Genomic DNA, 12,120 nt, shown 5'->3' on the forward strand with positions numbered 1-12,120 from the left:
ACGAGCAACCTACTGTTGTGATCCCGGGCAACCTTCTCGGGTTTTCGTTGTTTTGTTTTTCGGTTTTTGGGTTTTTTTGGCAGCGCCACGCGGCATGTGGGATCTTAGTTCCCTGACCAGGGATTGAACTGGCACCCCCTGCAGTGGAAGTGTGGAGTCTTAACCACTGGACTGCCGGGGAAGTCCCCCAGGGAACCATCTTGAGCTCTCTGTGCCTCATTATCCCCACGGGTTGTTGTGACCATTCCATTAGTTACGGATATGTGTGCACTTGGATCAGTGTCTGGCCCATAAGTGCTCAATGAGTATTGCTATGTTTATTGTTCCTTAAATGTCTGGTGTGAGCTCCCCTAGAGAAGGAAATGGATCTTACTCATCTTTACACACCACCCATCCCCAGCCTGGCCCTGAGCAGTTCCAGAACAAGTCGAATGAAGACTGGACTGCCGGCTGCTTGACAGTGGGTCCAGTGCTGACAGCTTTCTTATGCTATCAGGACAGGCCAGGAGAGGACACAGCCGGTTCCTCCCCAGCTGGCTAGCCCCCTGGGTAGAAGGCAGGCAGGAAGCCTCCTCCTCCCAATGGTGGCCAGTGGCCTGGTTCCTCAGTCCTTCCCAGCCCTATGCACCCTGCCCTGTGCCCTCTGCTCTCCCACGCCCAGCCAGGCAGGGTCAGGGTGTGGGGCAGACTTGGCCGCCCTTCCTCCTTCCTCCCTCAGGAGGCCCGCTGGCTCTTGCAAACAGAGGTGGCTGCTTCCACCTCTAGCCTGGCTGGACTCAGCAAGGCCTTGACCCCACCATAAGGATAAGGCAGGGGAGGGGAGGAGAGATTGAAATGGGCTGCGGCATGGGAGGCCTTGCCTTTCCCTGGAAGCCCTGGACAATGGGGATTTCCTGGGCACAAGCGCACCCATTGATTCTGCAAACATTCAAGGGCACCCCCTGGGGCTAGGTGCTGGTAGAGGGAGAATAGGCTTAATGCCTGGTCAAGTGTCAGGTCTACTCCAGCAGGCCTCATGAGGCACCTAAGGGAAGGAGAGCCTTGACTCAAAAGTGAAAGAAGAGGACCAGGAGAGTAGGAGGTGGGGTGAGGGAAGGACGGCACATTAGGTGGGAGTAGCTGTGTGTACAAAGGGCTGAAGGTATGAAACCACCTGCCATTTATTGCCTTAACTCCCACCTGAGCCAGCACAGGGGTCACGTGGTGGGATCATGATCCAGGCACATGCTGTCTCCTTCTGTTTAGGCAGAGGTTGGTGACACGGGCACTGGGTGCTTGGCCAGGGACCCCAAACAATGCCCACCTTTAGGGCTATGAATTCCACCATCTCCTTCTCTAGGCTCAGGAATAAGACAGGCCTATTTATATTCCTGTTCAGCCACTTTCTGGGCAAGTCACTTCCCCCTCTGAGCCTCAGTTGCCTCATCTGTAAAATGGGAATAATTACACCTTTCTCTCAGGACCAGACAAAATACTTGAGAAAGCACTGGCACAAATGGCAGCTTCCCTCCCAAAACAGATGGTTGCCAGGACTTCCCTGGCGGTCCAGTGGTTAAGACTCCGCGCTTCCACTGCAGGGGGCGCAGGTTCTATCCCTGGTCAGGAAACTAAGATCCCACATGCTGCACAGTGTGGCCAAAACAAAACAAAACAGATGGTTCCCTCTCTTAAGACAGTCTGTCACCTGTGTCCTATCATTCATTTTTCAAACATTTCCTGGTGCACATCCTGGGCCAGGCCCTGAGAGAAATGAGGCACAGGCCCTGCCCTCCAGGGGCCTCAAAGCCAAGCAGAGGAGATAGCCTGGGAATAAATGCCAGAATCCCATGTTCTGGGGCAAGCCAGACAGAGCCCCAAGGGAGCCCAGAAGTGCCTGAGTGCCTGGGGGGCAGGGTAGAAAGGCATCTCTAAGGAAAGAACTCTTCCTAGATGGCACAGTCACATCAGCTGAGCTGAAGCTAGGATTTCACTTCCCGTGTTTGTTAACAAGCCCTGCCCTCCTTCTCCACAGCCTTCTCCTGTCATCCTTCTCTTTGCTGGTAATGTGGTCGGACCCATCAGAGGCCTGTGGTAGATCCATGAGGGAAGAATGGGAGGAAAGCATTTCTTCCCCACCTTCCTCTGAAGAGGAACTTCAGAGCCAGACCTGGTCAGTCGCGGGTGTCTCCTTCCACACGTCTGGCGCATCCCTGACCTCCGTGTAGCTGGCCTTCCTACTCCGCGGCACGTCATTGGATATTAAAACCATTGAGTGGGACTTCCCTGGTGGCCCGGTGGTTAAGACTCTGTGCTTCCACTGCAGGGGGCGCAGGTTTGACCCCTGGTCAGGGAACTAAAATCCCAAAAGCCACATGGCATGGCCAAAAAAAAAAAAACCAAACAAACAAAACCCCCCCAAAAAACAAAAACAAAAATAAAAACAAAAAGGAAAACAAAAGCACTGATTGAAACATTGTTGGAGAACAGGATGCTCACAGGTTCTCTAAGTATCTCCTCACAGACTTACTCATTAATGACAAAGAGGAAAGGGTACTTTGACAACAGAGGAATCTGGCAGATAGCACCTTAATAAAAAGTCCACATTTAACATCAGTAAAAATGGAACAAGAAAGATATAACATCATCTATGTGGTACTCCTGCCAAAAATGTAGAGGCTGAAACTAATCATGAGGAAACAATCAGACAAATCCAGACTGAGAGACATTCTGCAAAACAACTCACCTGGACTCTTTAAAAATATCAGCGCCGTGAAAGAAAAACAGGACTGTTCTACATTAAAGAGGGCTGAAGAGACATAGCAACTCAGGGCAATGTGTGATGAGTGATTGGATCCTGGATTTTAAAAACGTTAAAAGGGACATGATTGGACAATTGTGGAAATCTGAATATGGATGTTTTATTACATAATCATATCAGCGCTACGTTTTCTGAGTGGGAGGATTATATGGTGGTTATGCAGGAGAATGTCCTTCCTCTTGGGTCATGCATGTTGAGGTGTTTTGGGGAGAAATAGCATTATGTTTGTAATTGTTCTTCAAATGGTTCAGCAAAAAGAGTATGTATATGTGTAGAGTGGGGGAAAGCTGAACAGTTGATAAATCTAGGTGAATTCTTCTTGCAACTTCTCTGTAAGTTTGAAATTTTTCAAAATCAAAAGTTGGGGAAAGTAAAACATAATATTTATTATGTAATTAGCAGAAAAATTAAAACTAAAAATTGTTCAGAGTGGTTGTCATTGGGGAGTAACTCTGGAGTGGGTGGAAAGGGAGACTTCTAGTTTTCATTTTATATTTTTTGAACTTTTTTTTGGTTTTGCTGTTTCTATATTGCTTCTATGATCAAAGAAAACTAGGTTAATCGATAAAATATGTACAACAGAGGTTGCTCTGAGAATAGCATGCTTGTATCCGTGGAGGTCTCTTCATTCCAGAGAAGAATTAATAAATATTGTGTTTAGTACCCATTAATGCTCATTAAGCCTTTAGACCTACTAATGAGTGCTGAGGTTCTTAGAACTCAGTCAGTCTTCCTCAGCCTCATTTCTACTCAGCAATAGCATTTATTAAAGGGCATTGTATTCTTTTCTTAAATCTTGCTAAAAGAAAAAAATATTGAAAGACAACCCACAGAATGGGAGAAAATATTTGCAAATGAAGCGACCAACAAGAGATTAATCTCCAAAATATACAAACAACTCATCCAGCTGTATATCAAAAAAACAAACAACCCAATCAAAAAATGGGCAGGGAACTTCCCTGGTGGTCCAGTGGGTAAGACTCCACGCTTCCAATGCAGGGGGCCCGGGTTCGATCCCTGGTCAGGGAACTAGATCCCAAATGCATGCCGTAACTAAGACCTGGTGCAACCTAAATAAATAAATAATAAATAAATAAATAAATAAGTAAGTAAATAAATAAATAATTAATTTTTTAAAAAAAGGGGCAGAAGATCTAAATAGATATTTCTCCAAAGAAGACATACAGATGGCTAAAAAGCACATGACAAGATGCTCAACATTGCTAATTATTAGGAAAATGCAAATCAAAACTACAATGAGGTACCACCGCACACCGGTCAGAATGGCCATTGTTAAAAAGTCTACAAATAACAAATGCTGGAGAGGGTGTGGAGAAAAGGGAACCCTCTTACACTGTTGGTGGGAAAGTAAGTTGGTGCAGCCACTATGGAAAACCATATGGAACATCCTCAGAAAACTAAAATAGAACTACCGTATGATCCAGCAATCCCACTCCTGGGCATATACCCAGAGAAAACCATAATTCGAAAAGTTGCATGCACCCCAATGTTCATTGCAGCACTATTTACAATAGCCAAGACATGGAAGCAACCTAAATGTCCATCAACAGAGGAATGGATAAAGAAGATGTGGTACAGGGGGCTTCCCTGGTGGCACAGTGGTTGAGAATCTGCCTGCTAATGCAGGGGATGCAGGTTTGAGCCCTGGTCTGGGAAGATCCCACATGCCGCAGAGCAACTAGACCCGTGAGCCACAACTACTGAGCCTGTGCGTCTGGAGCTTGTGCTCCACAACAAGAGAGGCCACGATAGTGAGAGGCCCGCGCACCGCGATGAAGAATGGCCCCCGCTTGCCGCAATTAGAGAAAGCCCTCGCACAGAAACAAAAACCCGACACAGCCAAAAATAAATTAATTAATTAATTTTAAAAATAAATAAATTAATTAATTAAAAAAAAGAAGATGTGGTACATATATACAATGGAATATTACTCAGCCATAAAAGAGAATGAAATAATACCATTTGCAGCAACATTGATGGACTTAGAGATTATCATACTAAGTGAAGTAAGTCAGACAGAGAAAGACAAATATTACATGATATCACTTATATGTGGACCCTTAAAAAAAAGATACAAATGAACTTATTTACAAAACAGAAACAGACTTCGAAAACAAACTTATGGTTACCAAAGGGGAAATGTTAGGGGGAGGGATAAATTAGGAGTTTAGGATTAACATATACACACTACTATGTATAAAATATGTAATCAACAAGGACCAACTGTATAGTACAGGGAACTCCACTCAATATTCTGCAATAACCTATATGGGAAAAGAATCTGAAAAAGAATGGATATATGTGTATGTATAACTGAACCACTTTGCCGTACACCTGAAACTAACACAACATTGTAAATCAACTATACTCCAATATAAAATAAAATAATTACATTTTACAAAAGAAAAAATTTTGCTAAGAGTAAACATCACTAATGTGGAGACATATGAAGATGTAAATATCCTTCAGAAAAGGATGAATATGACAAAATGAATAGAATCATATCTTGATTTTTATGTCCTATTTTTTTTTTTACCAGTTCTTTGTCAATCTACCCAGCCCCTATTTTAGTCTACAAAATATTTAAGGAACCTAGGAAGTTTCACATTCTATTCTATCTTTCAATTCATTTAAATCAGTGCGGAGAAATGACTTGGCTGAATCAAACGCTGACTACTGGTCAACCTTAATTGGAAACCAGGCCACTTTTCATATATCCTAACCACATAGTCTTGATTCTGATTCTCCCATGCTATGTGAGTGTGGACAGGTCACTCAACATCTCCTGGCCTCCATTTTCTTACCTATAAAATCGTATAGTAGGATTAGATTAACACGGAATTGGCCCCCACGATCCCTGATAGTAGCCATGTATTCCACTTGGAGAAATGAAGGTCCAGCAAAGCTCTGCAACTTGGTAAGATTCACCCTTTGAGGCAACCTTGAGCTTGGCACACGTATTCATTTTATATTCTGACTCATCTGAACAGACCTCACCTTAATGTAGCCAAGGAACACAATGTGACAGCTTCAGGAATCCAGCAACAAGGAAACTCAGCTGATGTGACGCAGTTTAGTTCAATTAGCTTAATCAGAACAACAATGACAAAGACCTAAGAACCATAACATTCCTTTAAAAAAAGAGAACAACTAATAAGCTTTCCTAAAGGGTCATAATCATTTTTAATTCTGCATGAATCAACGGATTAGCGACTGTGGACCAAGCTCAATATTAATCACTCCTGTGGTCGTTAATGATGTAAATGAATCCTTGGAAGCTCCAGAAAGCCAGCATCCACTGTGGTAGGTGGAAATTTAAAACCAGAAGGTACCTTAGAGATTATCTAACACCTCATTTAATAGAAGGAAGAAGGAGGCCAAAAGAGGGGAAGTGACTTTTACCCAAGTTTACACTTGTTCAGGGCGGGGCCAGGATTAAAGTTCAGGCCTCCTGACCCCTAGGCCAGTGGGCATTCCTCATAGGAAATGCCAAAGACCGAGGCCCTTGGTAAAGCTGAATCCCCTCATTATGACCAAGGTGAGCCTGAAATAATTCAACAAGAAAACACTGTGGGAGATAAAGGGAGCATCTAAAGAAGATACAAAATATTAGAAAACACACTCATGACAACCAAGAATATGAACAGTGTGCTACAGAACTAGCCCCCAGGAGTTTGGATAAAATCAAAGGAAACTTCCCCAAAGGGGAAAATACATTTTTATTTTATTTATCTCCCACCTTAATATATATATATTTTTTTTCAGACTTCCCTGGTGTGCAGTGGTTAAGAATCCACCTGCCAATGCAGGAGACATGGGTTCGAGCCCTGGTCCGGGAAGATCCCACATGCTGCGGAGCAACTAGGCAGAAATTGAGACACAGATGTAGAGAACAAACGTATGGACACCAAGGGGGGAAAGTGGCGGGGGGTGGGGATGGTGGTGTGATGAATTGGGAGATTGGGATTGACATGTATTCACTGATGTGTATAAAATGGATGACTAATGAAAAAAAAATGCAAACCATATATGGTTTTTATACAATTTAAATAAAAACTCTGATTTGTAAAGGAAGATTATACAGCTTTTGAGGACATGGGTTGGAATACTTTTTAAATGTAATTAATCTAAAATAAGCCAGGCAGAGGAAGACAAATACTGCATAGAATCACTTATATGTGAAATCTGAAAAAAAAAAAAAAAAAGTCGAAGGCTAGAAACAGAGCAGAAAAGTGGTTGCCAGGGCAGGGGGTGGGGGAAATAAGGAGAGGTTGGTAACAGGGTACAAAGTTTCAGTTATAAGATGAATAAGGTCTGAGGATCTAACGAAAAACATGGCAACTGTAGTGATAACACTGTATTGTATAATTGAAATTTGCTGAAAGAGTAGAACTTAAATGTTCTTACCTCCCCCCAAAAAGGATAAATACGTGAGGTGATGGATGTGTTAATTAACGAGATGGGTAGGATCCTTTCACAATGTACACATACATCAAATCACCACGATGTACGTTTTAAACGTCTTGTAATTTTATGTCAATTATACCTCAATAAAGCTGAAATGATAGATCAAAAAATAATAATAATAATACCCAATATTAATTAGTGCAGGACAGGGACACAAACCCCCGTTCTTGGTGAGATATTAATTGGTACAATTTCTTCAGAAGGCAATTCAGCAACCAATATGTGTCAAAAGTGTCAAAATTACCATAACCTTTGGCATAGTAATTCCACATCCGAGAAAGGCTTCTGTGATAATCACCCCTGTCAGAACAAAGGTGCAGACTGCAATGCCCCCAGTGTGATGCAGCTCAGTCAGAGTGGTGGTGAGTGTGCCCTGAGGGCGCCCCTAGGCAGATCCCTGGCGGGGGCAGAGAACACCCAGGACAGCTGACATCAGGGCTCTTCAAGAATTCTTGCTTTTCAACGACCAACTGGAAACCTGGAAGCCCATGCTTTGCTGCCATCTAGTGCTTCCCAAGTAACTGTACCCAGCCAGGGAGGAAAATTGTCGCCTCCATCAAGTAACTTAGCACCAAGGGGCTTTCTCTTCTTTTTTTGTGGCCTGCGGGATCTTAGCTCCCCAACCAGGAATTGAACCCGGGCCACGGTAGTGAAAGTGTCGAGTCCTAACCACTGGACCACCAGGGAATTCTCTCTCTCCTCTATTTTTATTTAACAAACACTAATAAAGCATTTACTGTGTTCCAGGCATTGTGCTCAGCACTTACAAGCATTCCCTCTTAATCCTCATACCAGTCCTATGAAATATCATCCTCATTTTACAGATGAGGTAACTAAGGTACAGAGAGGTTAGGTAACTGGGCCAAGGTCACACAGTGGCTAAGTTCACGATTAGAACAAGGTGGCATGTTGGCAGCAGGGCCTGTGCTCTGAACCACCTCCATTGTGAGGGTCAAAGCTCTGTGTGATACTAATAGCCCTTAGAGGGAACTTTATAGCCCACACAGCAACTGCTATCCTCCCCCTTCCCCTAGCTCATCTCTCCCAAACAAGTTCACACAGGGACTGAGTTCACCTCTGCCCTATAGGCAGCCTAGCCTGAGTCAAAGACAACCACTGGCCCAGGCGAGATCCAGTGGGTTTTTTAACATTTTAATTATAAAATATTTTATATATTAAAAAAGATGTAAAAAATAACAGATATTCAGCACCCACCTGCAGCTTAAAAAATAGTGTTTCTAGTAGTGCTGTGTCAGTGATGAGGTTCATCCGTCACGGTTCACTGGCTTGTTTTCTGTCGTTGTATCAACACATGAGAGACACCAACTGGGCTATGAATGCAAGGCCACTATTACAGCAATCCTTCCCCTTCCTAATAGATAGTCCTCCCCTAATTACAGTTAACTGTATCCTGCTGGAGACATCTGCGGTTTGTGTCACACAGCAGTTGCTCCACAGTGGAGCTGAGAAAGCTTCTGATTGCTTAAGTACATAGTGACTCCCAACCAAGGCTGTGAACCCCTGGGCTCTGAGGAGTTCTTAAAGGAATGGGAGCCCAAGGGTTCAGCTAGCATGATTTAGAGACCAGGATTATTTACTCCTTAGCAAATCCATGAAAGTGCTGGAATCACTTGCAAAGTTTCATGTGAGTGCCTTTTTCCTCTAGCGAAAGGGTCCATTCCATGTCTTTTATAAAATTTTTAAAGAGGTCTGAGACCTTCCAAAAAGGTTAAGAATCATCCCTACAGATCAGGAGCTGGCAAATGACCCACAGGCCAAATTCAGCCCAATGCTTGTTTTTGTACAACCCACAAGCTAAGGATGGTTTTTATATTTTTAAGTGATTGAAAAAAATCAAAAGAATATTTCACGACGTAAAAATTATAAGAAATTCAACTCTGTGTCCATAAATAAAGTTTTATTGGAACACAGCTATACTCATTTACATACTGTCATGGCTGCTTTTTGTGCTACAAAAGCAGGGTTGAATAGTTGCAACAGAGATGCAACGCTTGAAATTTTACTATCTGGCCCTTCTCTGAAAAAATTTGCTGACCCTGCCAGCAAACACATTTTGTGCATTTATGGACCTCCAGTTTTCACTTGTATGTAGATGCTGTTGTGGTTGATAAAGTACAAATTCATTTAAATATAATATTAATGTAGTGGACATTAGTCATCAGACTCCATTAACCCTCCTGATGTATTTGAGCAATTCCTACCATGTAAGTCTTGCTGGGAGATAGACGGACTCCTCATACAGGCCAGATACTCCTTTCTCCTGCCTCCCTGGCAGCCAGGACATGGACATGGGACTTGGGATCAGTCCATTAGAGACCCCATCTAGGACTTTGCAGCTGGAGTGAGTCACACAAAATAGCAGGGATAGAAGAGATATCATTCTGACAGTAGCAGAGAGTACAGCAGTTACAGCTAACTTCGAAGAGCAGCAGGGCCAGCAGGATGGGGGTGCCTGCAGCAGTGACCCATTTCTGGTTGTACCATCACTGCTTTCCTCACCAGACAGTCCCTTAAGGGACGATTTTGTCTTTGGTTCTGGTTGACCAGCCTCCACGTCCGCCTGGCTAGGACAAGCTCAGACACTAGATGGGACAGCCTGCATCACTCACTGCCTGCAGGGAAGAGGGGGCTGAAGGCAGAGGTTGGTAAGCATGAACTGAAGGAGGACAGACAGTGGCTGATCCATCTTTGTATCCTTAGCACCTAAGTGCCAGATACTTAAAAAGTGCTCACTAGGACTTCCCTGGTGCAGTGGTTAAGAATCCGCCTGCCAATGCAGGGGACACGGGTTCAATCCCTGGTCTGGGAAGATCCCACATGCCACGGAGCAACTAAGCCCGTGCGCTTCAACTCCTGAGCCTGCTCTCTAGAGCCCACGAGCCACAACTATTGAGCCCATGTGCCGCAACTACTGAAGCCCGTGTGCCTAGAGCCCGTGCCCTGCAACAAGAGAAGCCACCACAATGAGAAGCCCGTGCACCACAATGAGGAATAGCCCCTGCTCACCGCAACTAGAGGAAGCCCGTGTGCAGCAACGAAGACCCAACGCAGCCATAAATAAATAAATAAACAAAACAAAACAAACAAAAAAGTGCTCACTAAATATCTGTTGGTGACAGTGCCAGTGAGTAAGTGCTTGAGTTGGTAAGAGCATACACTAGGGATCTCTGACTTCAGTCGACTCCAGCCACCTGAAACTGGCAATGAGAGTTTCATGTATCAGGGTCTCATTAGAAGATATAAAGACAGCCCTACTCTTTAAGCCCTAGATAAGGCTCCAGGGATGAGAAACGGTCAGTATTTGGGGATCAATGTGTATTTGACCCTGGTCTGTGAGCCTCAGAGCCCACTCAGATGATGCTTGTCGTATTTTTAGAGGCAGACAGCTGGTCAAAAAGCATTTGTGTGTGCACGTGTGCACTGGGTGGGAGAATATGGGACAGGGTGTTCACCAGGTACTATTAGCTCTTGCCCTGGATGGCAGACTTCCATGAAGGGGGAAACTTAGGGCTGGTCCTAAGGACCTTTCCAGTGGATTTGTAATTTAGAAAGAAGTGATTACAATGATGACTAAAAATTGGCAATATTTTATTACTTCTGGATCTATTTATGTATGCTGGATAACCAATTTTTAAAGATCTGGGAAGAAAGAGAGGAGCCAATGAGAACTTTCACAGCAAAAGATTAAGAATCGACAGTGACACTGCCACAAAGCTGGTGCTCCAATGCCACAATGTTAGTGGTTTTTCTCAAGAGAGGAAGATCACGGGGATGATGAAGCTCTGCTGGGATATTCCCACAGTGCAGAGCCTCAGCAGAAGCCAAGATGGTTTTGGGTTTTTTTAAATTTATTTATTTTTTATTTATTTTTGGCTGTGTTGGGTCTTCGTTGCTGCGCGCGGGCTTTCTCTAGTTGCGGCAAGCGGGGGCTTCTCTTTGTTGTGGTGCGCAGGCTTCTCATTGTGGTGGGTTCTCTTGTTGTGGAGCACGGGCTCTGGGTGCGCGGGCTTCAGTAGTTGTGGCACGTCGGCTTAGTAGTTGTGGTACGCGGGCTCTAGAGGGCAGGCTCAGTAGTTGTGGCACCCGGGCTCAGCTGCTCCGCGGCATGTGGGATCTTCCTGGACCAGGGCTTGAACCCATGTTCCCTGCATTGGCAGGAGGATTCTTAACCACTGCGCCACCAGGGAAGCCCCCAAGATGGTTTTAATAGGACTTCTATAACCAGTATGTTGTGTAAGAATTGATTTTATTTTTGTCCCCCACTAATCCTTCGAAACTTTGTTGAGAAGGCATGATCTTCCTCTGCCCATGGGTGAAGACTTGGGCAGACACATGATTTCTGTCAGATTAAGTCATCTTGTCACTTTTAACCATACAATCTCATTGCACTGAATTATCTAGTCACATCTAATAGTTAGAACTACAAACTTGGCATCAACTCTTTCCTAACTTGAGCTTGCTTCAGGCTTGAAACCTCCAGCGGAGCCATGGGATGGGGTCCTCTGCTCTCTCTTCTTTCCCCCTCTTCAACTTCGCCACTGTGGGAGCTGAGGGAGGGAGGAGCACCAGAGATGGGACAGTTCTTACTTAGCTGCTTGGCTTTGTGCTCTCTCTGCCTGACGATTAGAGCTGGCTCTTTCTCTTAGGTTGGCACTTTCGTACGCTTACCAGGCGTTCCCGCTGTGCCCCTTGACCCTGGGAGAAGCATCTCCATCCTGGCTGCTCACTTGCTGTCTTCTCTGCTCAGTCCCTGGGCACCAGGCAGTACACCTCCAGACACTTTCTCTGAGGTCTCCTTGGCCCTGCTGATGGCT

This window comes from Eschrichtius robustus, chromosome 1 (genome assembly GCF_028021215.1).
Source record: "Eschrichtius robustus isolate mEscRob2 chromosome 1, mEscRob2.pri, whole genome shotgun sequence".
Lineage (NCBI taxonomy): Eukaryota > Metazoa > Chordata > Mammalia > Artiodactyla > Eschrichtiidae > Eschrichtius > Eschrichtius robustus.